Source organism: Etheostoma spectabile, chromosome 8 (assembly GCF_008692095.1).
Source record: "Etheostoma spectabile isolate EspeVRDwgs_2016 chromosome 8, UIUC_Espe_1.0, whole genome shotgun sequence".
NCBI classification, from domain to species: Eukaryota; Metazoa; Chordata; class Actinopteri; order Perciformes; family Percidae; genus Etheostoma; species Etheostoma spectabile.
In genome coordinates, this window is record NC_045740.1 from 30,159,126 (window position 1) to 30,181,655 (window position 22,530).

The following is a 22,530-nucleotide window of genomic DNA, read 5'->3' on the forward strand; positions in this document are numbered from 1 at the left end:
TTGGGACAACGGAAGTTTCCACCGGGCTGCTCTGGTTCATCACAGGTTCACTGCCCCCCCACCCAGGCTTTTTAGTTGTTTATCTCCCTCCATGTTCTCCATTCCTCCTATTGAGGAATTTTTTTTCTGCCTGGAGATAGAAAGAGTTTGACGAAATCCACAAATGCGTTTACCTCTTCTCCAAGCTGGTGAGGACATGGTGGACATATAGCAGGCTGACTGTCATGGCTGGAATCGCCATGGCGATCTTTCCCCCGCTGCTTGGCCAAGGGAAATCATTGCTTGTGATGTGGATGAGGTGCTGTGGCCAGACCGCATCAGAAGAGAGGATGGAGAGCATAGTAGGTTTTTTTAGTTTTTTACTGTAACTGTGTGTACAGTAAATTCTTCGGTGTTTGTATAGGTGCAACTTTGTGGTGGTTGGGAATTTGCTGTAACACTGTGTACATTGTTTTTGTGGGGACAAGTATATTGTTAATGTGTATTTGTGTGTACTGAGCATAAACAACAATGTTCTCAAATATTTTACAACACATTATGTATGTATGTCTGTAGTAAGTGTAACACTGAACAAAAAAAACAGCCTAATCATCTATGAATGAGAGAAGGAGTGTTTTTCCATTCTCATGGTGTTTTACACTGAGCACATCAGTGTTCAAACTGGTTCTTATGAATGTTCATATGATGGTTTGTGTGTGTCATTTGAAAACAAAATACCATTTTGAGAAGAAATAACATTGTTTGAAAGTAAAGTTTAGTTTTGGAGGAGAAATGAGGGGTTTGAGCATTGTGTGTGTGTTCTTTGATTGTGTGTGAGTGTTCGGAGATATGATGCATTCTTTCAGAAAATGTGTGTAAACAATCGAGAAAAAACTGTAAATCTTAGTCTACAAGACAATAGAAACATATTAATATATATATATATATATTATATATATATATATTATAATATAATATATATATATATATGGCCACGCTGCGTCATTCTTGGTTACCCAAAACGATAGTCACTGTGTGTGTTGTGTGTGTGTGTGTGTGTGTGTGTTGCGTTGTGAGTGTGAGAGGAGAGAAGATAATGTGGTGTGTGTGTGTGGTGTGTGAGAGACGAGAGAGAGGATATTGTGTGTGTATGTGTTGTGAGTGGGAGAGGAGGAGAGATAGTGTGTGTGGTGTGTGGTGTTGTGTGTGTGTGCGTGAGAGGAGAGAGAGAGAGTGTGTTGTGTGTGTGGTGGTGTGTGTGGGTGTGGTGTGTGTGTGTGTGTGTGTGTGTGTGTGTGTGTGTGTGTGTGAGTGATGTGAGAGAGAGAGAGATATGTATGTTTGGTCTCATTCTTTGGCAACACAGATGATTTTTTGTCATGCCAATAAAGCAGGACTGAAATTGAAATGAAATTGTGAGAGAGAGAGAGAGAGAGAGAGAGAGAGAGGGAGAGAGAGAGAGGGAGAGAGAGAGGGAGTGAGAGAACTGGTCAGGGCTCTGTGTTGGTGTTGAGTGTAACTCCCCTTGACAGCTCCCAGAACAAAATGCCCCAGTTGCCAGAGGTAGCGGGCTCTCAGCTACACACAGATCATTTATTTATGGGTGGAGGAGATGAGAGAGAGAGAGAGAGAATGGGTTCATGAGGTCAGGTGATTGTTTTTATCATTGGTGGATGGAACTTCAGACAAAACCACAAAAAAAACAAGATGTCCCTCATTTAGATGTCCCCGTCCTCTGTCTCTGTGTTGGCGTTCTAACCTCTGGTGGATTTGTAGATCTCTGCAGGGTAAATCCGACAGCTAGCTAGACTATCTGTCCAATCTGAGGACTATGGTTACCTGGTCCTCAGGTCTCTGCAGGGTAAATCCAGACAGCTAGCTAGACTATCTGTCCAATCTGAGGACTATGGTTACCTGGTCCTCAGGTCTGGCAGGGTAAACAGACAGCTAGCTAGACATCTGTCAATCTGAGGACTATGGTTACCTGGTCCTCAGACTCTGCAGGGTAAAACCCAGACAGCTAGCTAGACTATCTGTCCAATCTGAAGACTATGGTGACCTGGTCCTCAGATCTCTGCAGGGTAAATCCAGAAGCTAGCTAGACTATCTGTCCAATCTGAGGACTATGGTTACCTGGTCCTCAGATCTCTGCAGGGTAAATCCAGACAGCTAGCTAGACTATCTGTCCAATCTGAGGACTATGGTGACCTGGTCCTCAGATCTCTGCAGGGTAAATCCAGACAGCTAGCTAGACTATCTGTCCAATCGGACTAAAACTACTTCTGAACGTACACATGTGCAAATAAACCAAAGCAGGTTGTTCTCCCATCCCAGAATGCTTTGTGGACTAGCCAGACCCTCCTCCGGTGTGAATGGTCGAGACTCACATAGGTCACATAACTCATATTTCTATGTATCGGGGCGGACCCTTTAGTGGCCGTGTTAAATATGACGGGATCATGTTTTTTACTTATTGGAACAAAATGAATTATGTCATATTCAGCGTCATGTGCATAAGTGAAATAAAGTCTGATTTTAACCCAATTTTATACTTGTTATGCTTTTTTCCAACCTGTATGTATCTAGCATCTAGATATTTATGTTTTTCCGTTTTTTTAGACATTATATATTTATATGTATCACTCATATGCACACCCATATGAGCATTTAAGTATTTAATTATTTTAATTCATATAACTAATAACTTGACTCTTCCACAGTGTTTTAAATTGTTTCTCTGCAGTTTTCTTTTATTCTGTGAACTTTGCACGCCATCTGGTACTACAGTGTACTCTGGTATGACAATAAAGAAATCTTAAATCTTGAAACCTCGATTTGTAATGCATTTGTTGAGTTGTTAGTTGTGCAGTAAGAAATATTTTGGCAATAATAACCTTAATAGACACTGAAACAGATGCTGTAAATATTAATGCCTGGTATATTTCAGGCCACCTATCCAGCCCTGGGCCACCATTCAGGGTTAATGGCATTGAGATTAGTAGTGTGGATTTTTGCAGGATAGTTTCCGCTGTAAAGATTTCCCCATGCATTTCTTTTCATTCTAGAGACATTGCCTTGAATTGGCTATATAAACAGAATAGGATGTAATGTTGTAACCATATCATTTAAAGATGGCTCAAACTCAAAGCTGTGTTGTCCTCGGGTCAAAATTGACCCGTTTCAAAGTGTTTAATATCAGAAATATGGATTTCTTTCAACCAAACTGCCCAAAAATAACATGGATGATTCCATGCAACATTCAGGTAAAATTAACGATTGTGTTTATTGAATTTGTTGGGTGTTTTATTCAATCTTATTGCATTTGAATTCCTTTTTTTAACGGTTTCCAAACAGTATCCGGACTAAACTTTGACATCTACCCATCTGTTATCCACTCAAAATCCTCTGATCTTAACTATTAGTCAAAATAATTCATAATTTCTGCCTTTTTAACTAAACACTTATGTATAATTTGATACAAATGAGGTTTGTTGACCATGAATTCCAAGAATAAGAGTAAAACTTAGCATTAAAAAAGCACCAAAAGCATGGAAAAAGTGACAAATAAATCAGAAAAAGTGACAAAGACATTGGAAAAGCAAAAACAAACAACGTAATTTTCAATCGCGACCTGGAAGGACGAGTTCATGGTCAACGGGAAGACAACACAAGGGTTAAGATTATTTTGGGGGATTTTTCCTTTATGTGATAGTGACAGTGGATAGACAGGAAAGGTGTGTGTGTGTGGGGGGGGGGGGGGGGGGGGGGGGGGGGGGGGGGGGGGGGTGACACGTAGCAAAGGGCTGCAGGTCGGACTCCTCCATCCCGGGTCGCTGCAGGACTCAGCCTACATCACATCTTCAGATCTTATTTTTCATTTTTACAGCAGATCTGATCTGATATGAGCAGGAGCAGGATGTCTCATCCTTGGGATCAGGACCATTCTGCAAGGAAAGTCCTTCATATAAGACACTGCTTGTCTAAAAGTACTGTAAGTTAACATCTCCTACAGCTCAAATCCCAATGAGATCCACTAAAACACCTCATATGGGCCATACCACGATTCCAGCCAAAGTTGGGGAAATATGACATCAGAATACATTACATTGGATCAGATAAAACTTTAATGATTTGTGTGGAGAAACTGGGTCACTGCAGCAGGCAAACAACTATGGAAAAGAATGAAGAGTATTAGTAATACAGAGTAGCCTATTGAGGATGATGTGACAATTACAAAGATGAATGCACTGAGTGTAAGAGATATGCGTTTTTCCCTCTGCTGTAGCACGGCGCTCCTTTTTGGTTTACAAGAACACATTTCATAAGGTGGGGGTTTGCATTTTATAGATCTGCAGCTGTCACAATTCATGGATGGCAGGTGAATAAGCAGCTCGGGCTGTCTGCAGCACAGGTACCGAATGGATGTGCAGATGTGCCCAACCACCAGCTGTTCATATAAAAAACATACGGACACTAATGCTAACCAGGAAGCCTCCTGAGCTAAACTTGGGCACACAGACTGATTCTTGACTCCAACACTGAGGAACAACAATATACAGTACAGTATGCAGTGTAACACACTGTTCTAGATTCTTTATACATGTGCCATTCACAATTTTACAATTACTAGACAAAATGATACATGGGTCCTGTGCTTTCTGTTAAGGTGAAGTGAATCAATTCTACACATTAGCTGTTTATTGCATTATATAAACCTATTCAGTGATTCAAGGTTCTATAAAAAGTCAGTTTTAAAGTAATGGTCTCTTGCGTGTGGCTCATGTTTTGGTCATCTGCAGGTGTCTCAACGTCTTGGTCTCTAATGTGTCGGTATGAGGATGCGTTTTGTGATCCTCTGAAACTGAGCCAGGTTCTAAGGTGACGTTGGGAGGGATTCAGTTGCAAATCCCAACTTTGTAATGTGGTGCTTTGGACACGTGAACGAGATTAAAAAAACAGACTGTAGAGAAGCGATGCCACTCCGGAGCTATCTAGGTTATGTAAGCTAATTATAGCTAACTTAAGTGACCTTCTGAGATGAGGGATGTTTGTGTAACTATACCTCCTGTGTGGCCGGGAGTCAGGATGTGCAGGTGTTCTCACTGCTCTGAGCTTCTCCCCGGGCACAAGCGATCGGTTAAACACACTTAAAGAGTCCACTAAATGGTTCCAACCCTTAAAGAGTCCACTAAATGGTTCCAACCCTTAAAGAGTCCACTAAATGGTTCCAACCCTTAAAGAGTCCACTAAATGGTTCCAACCCTTAAAGAGTCCACTAAATGGTTCCAACCAGGCTCCACGGACTCTATACTGGGAATAAGTTATACTCAGCAGCCAGGCTGTATCAATGATGTATGAATGCTTATGTCGGCCTGGATGGAAACATGGACACAGACAATCGGCACTAACCCATGTGTGTGGTAACCAATACGGCTGTTACTGAACTTTTTTGACTTCACCTCACGCCAGGTTATTAAAGCTCCTACACATAGCTGATAGAAAGACAAAAAAAACAGTTGGTTTATTGTATTTGTGCTGCATGGTATAAGCACCATGTATAGTTTCTTAAACATTGACAATAGGGATCAGAGTGTGGGTTTCTCAGAGCTTTTTTGCTACCTGCTGCTTATGAAATGTGGGTTTGACAGCTGTTTCACTAAATACAAGCTAAAAGAGGCTGAAAGGCTCCTTATATCTGCAGAGTTGGGTGATAGATCTCTGTGGGTCCACCACCCCTTTCACATTACACTCTCATTTTATGAAGATTGCCAATGAGGACGCTAACTGGAAAAGCTGTGCAGAAGAGCGTGAGATCATCCGTCGTGAACCAACCTGTCCCGTTGCACTCACGTGACCTTAGAAGTGCGATGACGACAAGATCGGTAACACAACGTCCTTATCAGTAGTACGCAGACTTCATTCAAACAGGTTCTGCATTTTTTTGTCAGCCTGCAACAAGGTCATGGAGTTTAGTGTGTGTGTGTGTGTGTGTGTGTGTGTGTGTGTGTGTGTGTGTGTGTGTGTGTGTGTGTGTGTGTGTGTGTGTGTGTGTGTGGTTTACCTTGAGGCAAAAAATTCCACCTCAATCTCAACAATATTTATTATGGAATTAATGTGGAATAATCTGCTACTAAAAAACATCAACGGTAATGTCATACTTTGGTGTCAGTCCATCATCTGAAACTCCCCGTTTTGGGAGGAATATATGTTAGAAAAAACAAGGCAGAGACAACGAGTATGTCCCACAGGCAATAACCTCAGTAAGACGATTCCCATACACACATTTATTTGAATATGAAATATTCTTGCACATTTACTACACGTCATGTTTTAACACAGTCATTGAAGGGAGTAGCAGATAGTGAGGAGATATTTTACAGTGTGTTCAGGGGGGACAGGCAGCTAGCAGAAGTGAGGAGATATTTTTACGTGTGTGCAGGGGACAGGCGCTAGCAGATAGTGAGGAGATATTTTTACAGTGTGTTCAGGGGACAGGCAGCTAGCAGATAGTGAGGAGATGTTTTTACAGTGTGTTCAGGGGACAGGCAGCTAGCAGTGTGAGGAGATATTTTACAGTGTGTTCAGGGGAAGGCAGCTAGCAGATAGTGAGGAGATGTTTTTTTACAGTGTGTTCGGGGACAGGCAGCTAGCAGATAGTGAGGAGATGTTTTTACAGTGTGTTCAGGGACAGGCAGCTAGCAGATAGTGAGGAGTGTTTTTATAGTGTTCGGGGACAGGCAGCTAGCAGATAGTGAGGAGGTGTTTTTATAGTGTGTTCAGGGGACAGGCAGCTAGCAGATAGTGAGAGATGTTTTACAGTGTGTTCAGGGACAGGCAGCTAGCAGATAGTGAGGAGATGTTTTTACAGTGTGTCAGGGGACAGGCAGCTAGCAGATAGTGAGGAGGTGTTTTTATAGGTGTTGCAGGGACAGGCAGCTAGCAGATAGGTGAGGGATGTTTTTTACAGTGTGTTCAGGGGACAGGCAGCTAGCAGATAGTGAGGAGATGTTTTTTACAGTGTGTTCAGTGTGTTCACCCTTGTGGCCCACAACCCGTTGGGACCACACACTGCTAGCTGGCTCCAAACTAAGGTATCTACATAGGTGATCTACATGAAATATTTGGTCTGTTTTCATTTGTTGAGCACACATGTACAGCAGGGGCATCGGACTGGGGGGGAAAGGGGACTGAGTACCCAGGGCCCTCATGTGAGGAGGGCCCAAAAATGCTAGAATGAATAGCTTGGATGCGGGGGGGGGGAGGGCCCAGAACGTGGTGCTGCACCCCTGCACATGTGCATACACGCACGCACACTGACCCACTTGCAAAATCTGTTAAAAAAAATAAAAATTAAAATCATAATTTGAAATTTAATTCATTTGTAATTATTAATCAAATATTATTGAATTGCATTTAAATGCATTTAATAATTCCATAATTTCCCATTTTTTGGGATCAACATATATATACATATGTATCTATCTTAATATCGTTTACATTTAATGGAAATTATATTACTAAAATGTTGCCTTATACATAGCCTAATTAAATTAATAAAAACATGAATTTAATGTGGACACACACACACACACACACACACACACACACACACACACACACACACACACACACACACACACACACACACACACACACACACACACACACACACACACACACACACACACACACACACACACACACAGTAAATCGGAGCAGTATGTTTCCTGCCCTGTCGGCATGTACCAGGCCCACAGCCAACCGCCATCGAAAAAAAAAACTTGGGAGTTAGTAATGAGGGCGAGGCTTATTTTGTTCTGTTCCTGCCCGGGGTTCGGCTCTCTGGTTCCCCGTAGCGAGTAGTCGGAGGGGCTACAATTGGGATTTCCGTGTGCCGCTTTGAAAGCTTTGTTTTCGGCTCCATGTTGAAGTTTTCTTTGCTTCCAGAACACTGATTCTCGAAGCCGCATACACTGGTAGCTCAGATAGCCTACGGTGCACACGCAGACGCACGCACGCAGCCCTCGCCCTCGCCTGATTTGCACTAGCGCGGGTCATTTCAGGTTAAACACTGGCGGTGTGTCCCGTTCACTCTAGCCGACGGAGATTACCACTGGTTCCAGTTGAGGAGGAATGCACAAGCACTGGGACTCCGAGTAATAATACCTGGATAGGAGCTTCGACTCGCATATGCGGTATGTTGGTATGTTTCATTTTATGACAGCAGTTTAGCCAATGACAGCTTCTCCAAACACGGGGTGCTTGACAGCTAGGTAGGCGTACATTGCTCTTCCTAAGCCAGGTGTTCCTAATGTTCAAGCTTTTAACATTGACCACTAATGTCTAAGGAGGGAATCGTGTGCGCCGTACCACGTTCAACATTTCCGCAATTTAATGCTTCCTTGCTAATCAGCAGACGGTTAACACTTGGGCGAACATGTCATGGACCTTGTCCGAATTACCTGAGTCTTTATTCAAATTCGGGGTGCAATTTTCCAACATCAGCGCATTATAACGGTTCATATTTAAACTTTATAATTGGTTAACACTGCTCTTTTCCGCCCACGGTGGTGTATTTTGTCGGAATGAAATTGGAGGAATAAAAGGAGAATTGAGCTAAAAAAGTTTAGGCTTCTTTACATTTCTGGTATACTTTATTCACGCCGAATTAAACACTGGCTCGAAATCATTCATAAAATTACTTAAAATGTGTTAGTTTTTTATCCATCTTATAAAAAAGCGAGGTACAACTAAATTGGCGAGTATTCGGGTCGAGGTTCTGTCAGTACAAGAGGACAGCACGGATCCGGGCTAGCTTTTATGTAGACTTGAGGGATTTTTGGTACACTTTATTCACGCCGAATTAAACACTGGTTTGCAATAATTCATAAAATAACTAATAATGTGTTACTTTTTTATCCATCTTATCAAAAACTGAGGTACAATGAAATTGGCGGATATTCGGGTCGAGGTTCTGTCAGCACAAGAGAACAGCACGTACCTTGGCTAGCTTTTATGAAGACTTGAGGGATTTCTGGTACAGTTTATTCACGCCGAATTAAACACTCGTTTGCAATAATTCATAAAATAACTAATAATGTATTACTTTTTTATCCATCTTATCAAAAACTGAGGTACAATTTAAATTGGCGGATATTCGGGTCGAGGTTCTGTCCGTACAAGAGAACAGCACGTATCCGGGCTAGCTGTTATGAAGACTTGAGGGATTTTGGTTTAAGGACATACGTTATCGTTTCCCTCAAATCCTAGAGCATCCTACCACTGACACACTGTCTGACAGAGTTTGGGTCAGTCATACTTCTGAGGCCTGAAATCTGTCAGCTCACTGTTTCTGATGTAACCTTTGCTTTCGTTTTGGCAACGTGAAGTCGGAGTAGTTTCTGCAAGAGCCTCAATTGACAAAATGTGCCAATAATCTTGGAAGCATTTGTTTGTGTTCAAAGGTTTGCTCGGCCTGTTCACGCATTATTAAACTGTCATGTTTGCCTTGTCGTAGTTTGCAGCATGATAGGTGACATGTTGCCACATGAGAATGAAAGGATGCCTTCAAAGGCTGTCCGGAAATGTCAGAGCACTCGCACATGAACGAGCCAGCGAGGTGACTGTGGGAGTTTATTTGTCTTTCTCCGCGTGTCGAAATGTAAAGGGTGCGGGTAACAGTGAAAGTATGACAACACTGCAGCTGGTGTTACAAGTAATATTTAGAATCATAAAGCACAGACAAATGACCAGACATATTCACATTTAGTAATGGAAACATACTGACAGACAAATCTTATTACTTCTGATTTTAGTCAGAACATAAACTGACAATCAAGGATCATATCAGTTATTATTACATTATTTTATTAAATAAATTGATAACTAAATGTGTGTGGATGGAATAGAGTACATACAGTTAAATACTTTTGATATACTGCTATTTCTATTAGGGCTGTACGTTATGTGGGAAAATATGCAATAACGTTGAATATCCCAATAAGTCATTGCCATAAACAGATATTAAAGTGCACTCAGTTCTGCTGCTTTCACTTTTCTGCTAAAAGACAACAAACGCTATGAAAGGAAATCATTTCCAATATTCTTTTTTGAAACATTGAGTTGGATAATAAACCCACCATTAATAAAAAAAAAAAAAAAGTGACAGTTACAGTACATTAAAAATGCAGTTTTCCCCTGATACTTTGTTTCAACTATAACGCAAAAGAAGCCTCTGATTGTCTTTCGCGATAGTCAAGATTCAAAAGATTATGTATATTTGTATTTATTAATCCCACAACGGAGAAATTCACACTGTTGCAGCAGCAAGACACAGATAAACCAACAATAAATACATAAGAGAATAAATAGTCAAATGTATTTACAGTATTGTACAGTCACATATGTACAATACATATGTCCATATGTATGCATGCAATATGTTGCAGCCTTTTGTGATGTGTTTATTGCGCCAGTTGATATTGCAATGACAAAATCGATGTATTGTGCAAGCCTTATTTTGATTTACAAACCAGCAGTCAAATGCATGACCAGTCATATTTTGACATCATGCAAAAAGGGGAGTTTCCAAGGCGCTGCTGAAGGCAGCATCAGTTCTCAGCTGAGGTTATTTAAGGTCTTCCAGCTGCCTATTTGCAGTATTTTGCAGGAGCCTGGCTATGGAAGCCTATTGGGGACAAAATGTTTCAGAGCACAAAACTAAAATTGTAGCGGCATTCAGCCTTTGAGAGTGCCCAGTCATGGATTTGTAAGGAGCAGAATCCGATTTGTGTGCGAGGGAGGACAGAATTGGGAGCGTCGCAGATGATTTGAGCATGCGAGAGGAATTGTGAAACGACTTTTGAGCCTTCAACAGGGACGGTCACACTCGTGGTGATCAAAGCTGCTCACGCTCTCGTCAGGCCGTCTGCGTCCAACGCGTTCTCACTCCCATCGCATCACAAAGTGACGCTTGGTCAGCTGCCTTTGGCGTTGGTTATTGACGCAAAAAGGCTCCTTTAGTTCCATATTTGGACGCGCCTGGGTCGGGAGTCTCGGCGTGTTTGACACTCTGGGTCGGGACGTACATCAACCGTCTGAGGTCTAAGGGCGGTTTTGACACATCTTTTAAAATTCACCTCTCAAAGGTATTAGGCTCTAACCTGATCCCCGTGTGTTTCATTTCAAAATGTTCAGAACAAACCCAGCTTTCTGACAGGGGACGTCCAAATCTGTGCCAGAGCAGAAGACATCATTTGGTCCTAAAGCTGAAAAGATGATGTTTGAAATTCCTCAAATCTCTCGTAAAAACAAACCTACACGCGACGGATTTGTAGCTTGAAATGAATAAACAAAAGTAATGTATTATATGAAAAAATGTCTAAAATGAAAATGTCGCCGGTGTGTCTTGTGACTGACATGCGGAATAAGAACGGGACAGTTAGGTTTTGCAGATTATTAAGGCAGCACAACTTAATATACTGTATGTATTTACTTAATTGGCATAATTAACTAATTAATAATGTAATCTTGGCTGTTTATCCATAGCAGCTGACCTGGGTAAAACAGATAAAGGTGAGGCTGCTGAAGCTGATGATCTGTGGCAGGTTGTCCAGCAGCCATCTTTTGTGCATTAGGGCTGCACAATGGATTGTGTTTTTTTAATCGTCATGGCGATATCAACTGCTGCAATCAACGCGTCGTGAAAGGCTTGGGCCATATGGCGAAATACAGATTTATTTTTGCAAGCTGAAAGAAAATATCAGCAGAAAACTGCAGAACTGTCATTTTTTGTATTCAGTTCAATGTTGAATTGAAACTATTTCCCATCATTTGTTTCAAATTCAACAAGCAATCGTTGTATTTTACCCAAATACTGGAAGCAGCAGAAATGCAGAACTGGGTACACTTTATTTAGTTTATTTATTGGAAGTAATATGGTTACGGCGACACTCAACGTTATTGCTTAATGCATATTTCCTCATATCATGCAGCCTTACACAAAACATTATTAATAGAGCTGTCCCAAGCCTCTCCTGTCCCAGTATTTCTTAAATCTATCATGTCTATAGTTTCCCGCTACAGTCATCACTTCAGTGATGCAATCAGTTAAAAATCTTCATTTGAAGTTCATGCTGTTTGCAATGCATCTCTCCACAGACATTATACAAAATATTACAGCTGGCTGGGATATTTTCTGAACAGAGCAAATCATCAGTCACACATAGTGGATCCACACTGCTCTAGTTTCCATCCAGGCCCGCCCGAGGCCTAGTGTGCACCGTGCAGCTGGATTATGTAGAGCTGCAATTAGTGAGTAATTAACACTTTATTTATATAGCACTTTTAAAAGCACGCAGTTACATCGTGCTACCCACACATGCACAATATGTAGAAATAAGTAAAATAAACACCACTTAGAAAATACAAAGCATAAAGGGTTAAAGCCCTTTCACAAAAGCAAATGCAAATATTCACTCATTTAGAATGGGATGCAACATGTCAAGGTCTTCAATTTTATTTATATTATAAAATTATGACAAGAGTTATCTCAAGACACTTTACACATTGAATAGGTCTAGACCACACTATAATTTAAAGATAGAACAGGTCTAGACCACACTCTATAATTTACAGATAGAGCAGGTCTAGACCACTCTATAAATTACAGATAGAGCAGGTCTAGACCGCTCTATAATTTACAGATAAAGCAGGTCTAGACCGCTCTATAATTTACAGATAGAGCAGGTCTAGACCACACTCTATAATTTACAGATAGAGCAGGTCTAGACCGCTCTATAATTTACAGATAGAGCAGGTTTAGACCGCTCTATAATTTACAGATAGAGCAGGTCTAGACCGCTCTATAATTTATAGATAGAGCAGGTCTAGACCGCTCTATAATTTATAGATAGAGCAGGTCTAGACTACTCTTTAATTTAAAAAAGACCCAACAATTCCAGTAAATTCCCCCAAGAGCAAGCATTTAGTCCGGCAGTGGTGAGGAAAAACTCACAAACTTTTAGGAAGAAGCCTGGGACAGACCCAGGGTCTTGGTAGGCGGAGTTTGACGGGGCCGGAGGGGGGGGGTGATGAACAGCGGAAATAATAGTCACAATAAAGACAATGGAACTACAACTAGAAATAGTAGTTGTAGTAGTTCATGGTGCAGCAGGGCACTGCAGGGCATTACAGAGTGTAGCAGGATGCTGAAGAGCATAGCAGGACACTGTAGGGCGTAGCAGGGCACTGTAGGGCATAGCAGGGCACTGTAGGGCGTAGCAGGGCACTAAGGGGGTAGCAGGGCATAGCAGGGCACTGTAGGGCGTAGCAGGGCACTGCAGGGCGTAGCAGGGCACTGCAGGGCGTAGCAGGGCACTGCAGGGCGTAGCAGGGCACTGCAGGGCGTAGCAGGGCACTGTAGGGCGTAGCAGGGCACTGTAGGGGGTAGCAGGGCATAGCAGGGCACTGTAGGGCATAGCAGGGCACTGTAGGGCGTAACAGGGCACTGTAGGGCGTTGCAGGGCACTGTAGTGCGTAGCAGGGCACTGTAGGGGGTAGCAGGGCACTGTAGGGCATAGCAGGGTACTGTAGGGCGTAGCAGGGCACTATAGGGGGTAGCAGGGCACTATAGGGGGTAGCAGGGCATAGCAGGGCACTGTAGGGCGTAGCAGGGCCCTGTAGGGCGTAGCAGGGCACTGTAGGGCGTAGCAGGGCGTAGCAGGGCACTGTAGGGGGTAGCAGGGCGTAGCAGGGCACTGTAGGGGGTAGCAGGGCACTGTAGGGGGTAGCAGGGCGTAAGAGGGCACTGTAGGGGGTAGCAGGGCGTAGCAGGGCACTGTAGGGCGTAAGAGGGCGTAGCGGGGCATCTTGATGTCATCTTGATCTTTCTAACTGAACTAAATGCAACACCACCAGCGCCTATTGTTTATGAGTAGGACCAAATAATGCTTCATATTGAGCTTTTTTTGAGTAATCAGTCTTCAAAACAACAACGCAATGAAGTCACGCCATCCAATTTGTTTTCAATAATCCATATGCAGTTAGGGCAAGGCAGCTTGACATTTCAGCAACTGGGCAATTCAAAGTGCTTTACATAACAAGATTCAAATAATAAAAGTTGCAGTGCAGAAGAAATTAAACATTAAAGAGAAGTTAAAAACAGTTAAACATATAAGAGCAGATTTTAGGCTGGTGGTATGGGACAGTGTATAAGCCCCCCCCCCGCCCCCCCCCCACAACCTTACCGGACCGCAGTAACCATTCTGTGAAAACCCTAGGTTTGGCAGGTAGGGCTGCACAATTTAGTGTTTTTTTTTATCATCACGGTAATATCAATGGGCGCAATGAACACACTCCGAGATTTGTTGAGTTAGTTGAATGAAAGTAACTGCACTTTAAAACTGTCTTTGTTTCTTAAGTGGTATATTGAAGTTAATGTTTGTGAATTTTCTTAAATCAATTGTGAAAACTTTTGAGGGAATATCATTTGAAGAACTGCAGATTTGAATTTAACACCCAAGTACTTTTTTCTATGCATGTATGGGAAAAAATATTTTACTCTTAACTTCACTTGACACTGTGTACCGCATTATTGATGAGTGTTTATCGAAAATCTCAATGTAAAAAAATATTTAGCAAAAGCACCAATGTTCAACCCTAAAATATCATCGCAGTATTGATCGCAAAATGCTTTCACCCAGAAAACGCTTGTTTGTTCCTTGGGAGTTTTTTTTCCTACACCATTTTTTGTTGTTGTTTAAGATTTGTTTGGGGGGGCTTTTCCCATCTGAGTTCATTGTGCACTTTAGTTCAAAGGATATAGACAGCTATGAATCAAAACTTGATCGATTTAAACATTAGTGATCCATCTAATGCTCCCGGGTTATTTTTACGACATTTACAAGTAAAACGGAACCCTTCCCTGCCCTTCAGTATCCAGATATCTACAAATGTCTAATCAACTTCCCTTCGTCCTACTCTGGAGAGTCTTTGAAAGCCTGGAGGGATATGAATGGACGCAATCAGCTGGATATGTGATGAATATTCAGCTTTGGAGTCTACCGGCTAAAAATGACTTTGTCGTCACTGGAAGGGTAAGTTAAAGTGTAACGTTAATGCACTCAGTGTTCTAACTTGTATAGCTAGCTAGCATTAGCTAGTCTGTAACATTGGCCCAAGGTAAGAAACTAACGTTGGCTAACGTACATTATATCAGGGCACTTTTCATCACAAAAATGCCATAACATCTTTATTACAGGTAAGTGATTCCCAGAGAGTGAATGATCCTGAGGTGAAGCCATGGGGGGTTGTCAGGGATGATGGGGTTGTGTTAGGGGCCCACTGGAACTGCACAGCTGGACGGGGTGAGTGCTGCTCCCGAGTGTCAGCTGTGTTGTTCAGGGTATGGCAAGATTACCAGGAAAGAGAAGAAGAGATCAAAGAAGTGCAAGTGGGCCACACCAAGTGAGGGATCTTTGAAAAGAGTAGAATATCAGCAAGGGAAGGACATTATTTAGCAACACACAACAAGGCAAAAAAAGAGAAATCATCCAAAGACCACTCTGCCATATCACCTGCTTTCCCACCTCTGACCCAGCTGTACAACAACCTCTCCAAAAGCTGTGCACAAGAGGGACGGGTCCTAAAGCCAGCAGTCCTCTCTGGTCTAACAGACTACGCAGCATCATATGTGCCAAAAGCTGTCCTGCTAGATCTACCAGGACCCCTCACAAATCTATATGACAAGGGAGGAGGGTCTAGCAGCGTTACAAGACCGAGCAGAAGCATTGTTCTATTGTTCAACACATAACTGGAACAAAAGAACATAGTTTTATGAGTATTGTTTAGTGTATATGAATCCAAGAGCTTAGAGATACATGTACTGTATGTGTATGTTGTCAGACTAAAATGAATCATATTTTCAGAGTGATATTGAACAGAAGGAGACTCGAGCACAGTCTAAGTCCAAAACCTGGTTTGATAGAGAAGTGGTAGGATAACCGCATCTACCTTCAAAACGTCCTCAGTGTCCCTGATAAAAAAGACATGCTATCCACAGTCCCATAGCTGCACCACTGAGGCTACCAGGTATGTATGCCTGTAGAAGATAAATTTAGCAGTTAAGCTCATGTATCTTATGTATGAGCACACTAAACCCTCAATTCCACTTTGCCTAATAACATTTATCATTTAATAGCCTTTGGTCTCTGAGATTGGTAATAATGATGCATACTATGCGTAACAGTCCTAATCCAAACTGGATTTGTTTTCCAGGTGGGGATGTAAGCATGAGGACATGACGAGAAGATACTAAGAAACGCAGCATCGTTTCTCACACTCACGTGTCCCGGTAGAAACTGCTGGATTTGGGATCTCACCCTCACATCCATTCATCGGAGCCTCACCTGATGGAGTGGTTCCTGCAGCTGCTGTGGTTCAGGTGTAATAGAGATGAAATGCCCATTTTGTGCCAAGGACCTCTCCGTAAACCAAGCAGTTAACTCTCTTGCAGACCTTAGCCTTGAAAAAGATGAGCAAGGAAGCATCAGGCTGAAGAGGGACCAAGCATTTTATCATCAAGTACAAATGCAGCTGTTTGTTACTGAAAAACCTTATTGGGATTTTGTACTTTGGACTGAAATAGAAAATACTTACTTACTTACTTACTTTGTGGAATGTTTGACACCAGATGTGCCATTTTTTTGACAAAAACTTGGCATGCACTGGAGATTTGTTTAAGAATTGTATAATTCCAGAGCTAATTTCCAAGTATTTCTCTTCTCCAAAGGCAGTAAAAATAAGTAGGGAGTAGGGAACATGTTGGTCTGCCTTCACATTAAAAGAATTCCTAAACAGTGGACATGTCCCAGCTGCAGAAAAGGGATCAATTCACATAAAAAGAAAGAATTGCTCATGAGAGGATTAGGAAAAGGAGTTGGCCCACAATATGTATTATGCAAAATTAGACAGACTAAATGTACAATTGGTGACATGGCAAGGAACTGTAACAGCTAAAGAAATATGATATGCTATTAAATATATAACTACTGTATTGCTTGTTTGTTGTCATTGTGTAAGAGTCATTATCGCCCTAGAACAATGGATCCTCCTCGGTTTAGGCATTTTACATTCCTTCTAGTTTTGTCTGTTACACTTCATTTTAATAAAGTAGGGTTGTTAAACTTAATATTACATCTTTTTTGGGGATTACTGAAGGCGTATAACAGATTCAGAGACATTTGTAAAAGCACAACATACTTTAACTATTGTGTCTAGGTATGTCACATCATTTTCTCTATCAATATCAGTAACACCTATTGGGATAGTGCTTTGCAAAACTGTTATTTTTGCATATGGAAGAGATTTTCTTAATGATTCCCTATCAGGCTAGAGAATTAGACTTGGCACCAATCTGCAACACGTTATGCCAATACAGCGTTAAAAGCTTTGAAACAGTGGTTGAATCAACGCCAAAATAATAAGCCAAAAAATCAAAAGACAAGTTCATTCTCATCCTAACATCATAATGTTAGGGTGGACTGGATTTGAGATAGGGAGCTACAAAATGAAATACTGTCATTAGTCGTGAATATGTTTAGAAAGCAGTGTGGATATTAACCTTTTTGTCATAGTTGTGTAGACTCATCTCCTTCAGTGCATTCATTTTCTTTTTTAACATATTTTCAGTTCTCAGCTTGGCATTCCAACTCAAGAGATTGAATGCGTTTCTTGCCATTTTCACTCATGCATGGTGGTGTTGCTGGATCGACATTTTCGTTGAGAAAATATTTTAATTTTCAAGTTCTTGGTTCCTGGTCTGCAGGAGGACGCTTGCCTACGTGTGGAGGACAGTGTGTTAGATCATTACTCCTGCAGCTTTCTCTGTCCTTTGACGTTTGCTCTTCTGTGGAACACGTCTGACCTCATTCTTCTTTTTCTCTCCTCCGGGGATGGAACATGTCTGAAGGAACGTAGTCAGGTGACGGGTTGTCACTCTTTTTTTCCCTAAAACATGAGTACATAGAAACAAAGTAAACGAATTAAAGATGTGTTGTAATGAGTACGTGGCTTCTTTTAGGTTAGCTAACGTTAGCTTTTGTATTCCACACAATCCATGCCATACTGCATAGTTATAACTTACGTTTTTGTAATAAATAGCTAGCTAGCTAACGATTGAGGCTTAAAAAGAATATAGCCAAGACCGGAAATTGCGCAAAATTACCCTAAATCTCACAAAAGCTAGCCTACTGTAATGTCATTCTACTGTAATATAACTTTAATATTTTCAACCAGGAAATTCGTGATAGTTCCTCTGGTGTATTTCAATTCAAACTACCATCTTTTCCCTAAACTTCCTCGTCGTTTGGTGCCTAACGTAGCTAAACTTAGCTGTATCCCTACTAGCCTCAACCGTTGTAGCCTGTTTGCTAGCTAACGTTGTATAAAAAAAGATAGCAACTAGCTAGTAACGTAGCTAACATGTAACGGCGACTCTGGCTCAGCTCCAACTCTGGCGCCCGGCTCTCCACATTTCCCGCCAAAATGGCGGTGTTTTGATATTGACTGTTGCATGCTGGGATTGTGTGACGTCAGCTCCCGGCGCTCTATGGCATAATCTGTTCACGTTACAGCTCTTTACTTTAAAAAAGATTGGCTGTAAGCAAGATAAATAAAAAGGTGTATAAAGGTTTTATTTCAATTTTATTCTTTACCTATCTTGTACAATGTAATATTATATTTTGGACTGCACTGATCATTTTTAATTTAGTTTTGTCAGTTGGAAAGGTCCTTAGTATGAAAGCTAGTCCAGATTAGACAAGGTTTCTAGTTGCTGCTTGCACCCACAGCCCTCCACATGGACTGTGCCGTGACTTGACTATTACACCACACCCCCCACAAAGTAAACCACAGCAGTGACAACAGCAAACACATTAATATATCTTGCATTTTCAATAGTCAAGGTGTTACAGCTTTGAAAAGCTAGAATCAGCTTGTCGTGCTTTTGGCCCGCGTGCGACCTTTCGTCGGTGAAATGAAATCCCATTGGCTGTAAGGGTTCCGGCAACAGGGTACACGTAACGGGATCCATGAGCCCCCACCAGACACAGCTGGTAGAGTGAAAAGGTCCTTAACTCCGTCACTGAGGCAGGATTACAGTTGGCGACTGGACCGAATCAGACAAGAAGCTCTCTGGTAAACAAGCAGATAGATGGGTAGGCCAACAGGTAACCGGCCAACAGGTAACCGGCCAACAGGTAACCGGCCAACAGGTAACCCTCAAGGGCCTTCTGGTAACTTAAAGGGGAATCCTATACCTAGTGGTAATGAACACAGCCCTGAAACCGGTTATGTAAGCTCTCCTGTGGCTCTGGAGGAGCTCTGTCAACACTGAGCAATGATAACATCTCAGCATGGGCTTGGAAACGAGAGTAGAGTTTAAAAGACGTGGACATGTATCAGTCATGGAGGGCCTAATGAAGACATGCCAGGGTTTCCTCTGGCATTAGAAGGTTTAGGGACAGCAGCCGGGCCAAAATGAAAGGAACTGAAAGACCTCTGATCTAATGATTGTGGTCCGACTTCTTTTGCAAGTTTTGTCTTTTAGCTTTTTGAGCGTTATATATTCCAGGTCTGACACAGATATGGAAATAATACCAATCCAAACTGACTACAAAGAGACGCCAAATGACCACAGAGACCGAGAACAGAGACCCAGAACAACTCCAAAGAAAACGCAAATGACCAAAAACAGACACGACTACAAAGAGATGCAAAGACCCACAAAGAGACACAAAATGTACGGAGGAATCATTTTATAATCGACAAACATGACAGAGAACACCTAACCAAGATTTGAAGGAATGCGATTAGCCAATCCTGAAAACCGCAATTAACATTTTCTAATTCTCTTTTGATAATTATATTTACGTTTCTTCGTACGATAAATGCTGGAATAATTACACATCACAGGTTGTTTAAAACTGTTACTTTCATGAAGTGTGTGTGTGTGTGTGTGTGTGTGTGTGTGTGTGTGTGTGTGTGTGTGTGTGTGTTTGTTGTGTTCCCACGCTAGAATGGCTTGGAACAGGTAACCACGGTAACCAAGTTAAAGCGTCATTACCACAAAGTCCTGAAACACGTGTGGTAGGGCACTTTTAAAGAATTATTATTGTTATCCCATTTTTAGTGGATCTTTTGTAGATTGGCAGATAATAAACAAGACTCAGAAAGCTTAAAGACAACTTTCTAAAGAGGTATGACTACAATCATTAGATCTTAGAAAAGTCTTTGATTGGCCAAATTCACCCATTTTCCTATATCCATGTTCTTTTTAATTCCCCAAAATAACATGATTGATTCCACCCAATGCTCTTTGCCAAGTACAAATCTCTACTTTCATTAATTTTGGGGCGTCCTATTCAATTTTATAGCATTTAAAAAAACAAATTGTTGTGTTTTGAAATGGTATTGAGTAAAAGTTGACATATTCCAGTCTGTGATTATCCATCAACATCCATTCCTTTAATTTTAGTCTCAATAATTCCTAATTTCTGCTTTTCTAACCCAAACATTAGGTATCATTTCCTATGAATGAGCTTTACTGACCATAAATTCCAATAATAACTGTAAACTAAAGTTAATAAGTTAGTGTTGCGTAGGGTTGAAAACGCCAAAAAGTGACGAACATTTTTTTTAAAAAAAGGACAAAAATGTAAGAAAAGTTAAAAACATTGATTAAAAAGTGTCAACAAAATTGTTGATTTTCAATTTTGACGGGAAGGCAACACAGAGGTTGACCCTTTTTTTTTTTTTTTAAATGTTTTTATTTGGATGCTTCTTTTGAAGTTTGTAATACTTTTTGACATTTGTTTCTATGATTTTTTTTTTTGGATCCTCTTGATGTTTATAGCCGGATCAAAACAATTTGCCTTGGGGGCATTGCGTTATTAATCAGTGTAATCCCAGCCAGGAGGCCTGTAAATATGATGGGATGACATGAGGCGAGTCGAGTTGCTCATTAAATATGATATTAAATACCTTTCTGCAAGTCTAAACACCTTGCTGTCTTGGTTGTACCACACACACAGTACTTCATAGATTTCAGACACACAGAACACACACACACACACACCCTGCCTGATCAGAAGATCCATCTGTCAGTTTCTATTTTCAATATCTACTTTTATTTGAAACAGGAGCCTCTGCTGTTTGTACCTACCCAGACTGAACTTTGAGCTCAGTGTTACACCCTAAGGACAAACTCTATGATTTCCATATCTCTCATAAACAACTGAAACTCATCCCTGGGATGACTTGTTATGGACCTGATTATGTCATGTGGTTTTTGTTGTTTGGATTCCACCACGGTTATGATTTTTATTTCTTGTGTTGGCTTCAGTTTGATGGCTAAACGTCTCGCTCTTTTGCAACATCCTCCGCAGTTCCTAGAAATTCAGACCAACCACTTCTGTCCACATATGTGTCCTTTTACTGAATCCCACTGTATTGAAACGCCTGTGGTAGCTTTCAGTGTTAACACATGGCGTTTAGTTTTGTGTCTGAACTTATATTTTGACATTAGTCTGATTTTAAAGGTTTCTTTTGTTAGCTGTGTGGTTGATAGTTTAGAAGCTAGAGAGACTAAATCTGTTAAGATTACAGGTTGATTATTAATATCAGCAACAGATCCCATGCAGAGCATTATGACAGCTGCTTCGTCGTTATAAAAACAACTGGAGACTGCGTCGGACCCAACAAGACGGGAGGGTTTCTGTGACTTCCTGTTCAGACTGAAGGCTGCTGGGAAATGTCCGATAGCTTCTTTTTGTTCACTGCCCCCATCTCGTCCACTTTACAGGTGAAGCACAGCTCGAACGGGCCTAGGGTTAGGGGGTAGTATTAAAAACAAGATCATATTTAATGTGTTTTGAGTCTACCTGCAAATTCCCGTGCAGATAGGACTCCCACTCTAGGAGGAATAATCAGTGCCATCAAGACCAAGAGCCACGTAAAGCTCATCCAATGGGATGTTGTAATGATTAGAGCTGGAAGAATTCCCCCCAAAAAGCTATTAACATTATAATTGTCTTATTCAGTCAAACTCAAAAATATTAATGTATTACCTTTTAACAAAAAGTTTCGAATAACACAAACCAAGCCTCTTTATAATCACAAATCATTTTTTCTAACTGTATCCCCGCCCCCCTCATTGTTGTTTTTGTTGCTATGAACGTTCATAGGGTCACATGCCAACAACTACATAAAGTCCGATGGAAACTTATTTAATTTCAATTTGGCTACCAGTCATACGCCTTAGACCTTAGCTCATGTTAGCAGTTAGTTGCAGTGAAACAGAACCATGATTATGTAAAGAAAATTGACAACTATGTAATGATTATTACAGGCCTAGTAATCTCAGCTACAGGTCTGTCTTAAATGTCTTAAAGTGACAACATTATGGAAAGGATTTCTAAAAAGGTCAACTTTTTCTGTTAAAACATCCGCTGAATTGCGTTGGCTGAACCCACCAGACTCCATGTAAATAAACAG

General features: G+C 41.2%; 1 protein-coding gene across 5 annotated transcripts in view; it reads left to right on the top strand.

Moving 5' to 3' along the window:
• Positions 1–7,746: 7,746 nt before the first annotated feature.
• thrb (thyroid hormone receptor beta) overlaps positions 7,747–22,530 on the top strand; it is a 119,527-nt gene continuing 104,743 nt past the window's right edge. For 4 of the 5 annotated variants that reach the window (XM_032522381.1, XM_032522383.1, XM_032522382.1 and 1 more), the window contains exon 1: positions 7,747–8,174. The gene's annotated coding sequence lies outside the window, so the exon portion shown is untranslated. The remainder of the gene's footprint in view (positions 8,175–22,530) is intronic. The other variant, XM_032522385.1, reaches the window with a different exon arrangement.